This window comes from Arachis hypogaea, chromosome 6, assembly GCF_003086295.3.
Source record: "Arachis hypogaea cultivar Tifrunner chromosome 6, arahy.Tifrunner.gnm2.J5K5, whole genome shotgun sequence".
NCBI classification, from domain to species: domain Eukaryota; kingdom Viridiplantae; phylum Streptophyta; class Magnoliopsida; order Fabales; family Fabaceae; genus Arachis; species Arachis hypogaea.
Window position 1 is genome coordinate 4,718,720 of NC_092041.1, and position 862 is coordinate 4,719,581.

Below are 862 nucleotides of genomic sequence, written 5' to 3' on the forward strand. Positions count from 1 at the left end.
CTGACAAATCCACCGAGTTACTGCACCCGGTATCCTACAACCATATTGGAGATATTCCTACTTAGATATTATAGCCAATAAAACTGCTCAAAGTCTCAATATAATCAAGGAACCTACAAACTTTTAGCACATACAGTTACAGTGGAGAACGTTTTATTTGGGAGATGCATTTCAAAAATTGTATCATCCTCGCAGACCTTCATCACTGTATACACCTGGTCATAGAGCTTGATGTTGGAGGATTTGACATTCACCTTAAAAAGAAGTTTTTTTCTAACAGGCTCTCAAGAGCTGCAGGGTATCCTTCAGCATAAAGTTCCTGAAATTAAATCACAAAAGTCTAAAGTTATAGTTTATTTCATTGACATTTATATAAAGTACATGACATAATACTTGTTATAATTTACTATGAACCTCCTCATCCTTGATCTGTTCTGCTTGTCTACCACATAGTTGAACCGTTTCTCGATCCCATAGAAGCAGTGTTATGCTACCAGTGCCATCATAGGCCATCACCTCAACCTTAAACCTATTATATAAATTGCACAACTTAGTAAATTGCAATAACATAGTCCATCCAAAACATATTGTAAATCTGAACACAAACCTTAACGATGCACTTCCGTGAGTGTGGCCACACTTTCCACACTCGTATCTATTTCCAATTGGTGTTTCAACCTTCTTCGGACACTTTCTACATGATTTGTAAACCAATCATCCTTGCCAGAATTGATTGCCACAATTGTTCCAGCAATCCACAAAGGGCCTTCCTGCAAATACATGAGGGTTTATGTAAATGCCATATCATGTAACGTGGATTTAATAGGTTGATGGTATGACCTGTGTTGAGTTTAGTGCTTCC

At 37.5% G+C, this 862-nt stretch overlaps 1 long non-coding RNA gene across 2 annotated transcripts; it reads right to left on the reverse strand.

Moving 5' to 3' along the window:
* On the reverse strand, positions 1 to 751 carry LOC112695498 (uncharacterized). Of its 2 annotated transcripts, none has more exons than XR_003150406.2 (4): positions 608 to 751; positions 415 to 529; positions 135 to 319; positions 1 to 34 (listed from the first exon to the last, which is right to left on the reverse strand). It is a non-coding gene; the product is annotated as an uncharacterized lncRNA (long non-coding RNA). The 2 variants fall into 2 exon arrangements; XR_011861939.1 differs by having other exon boundaries at positions 1 to 57.
* Between the last annotated feature and the right edge of the window lie 111 nt (positions 752 to 862).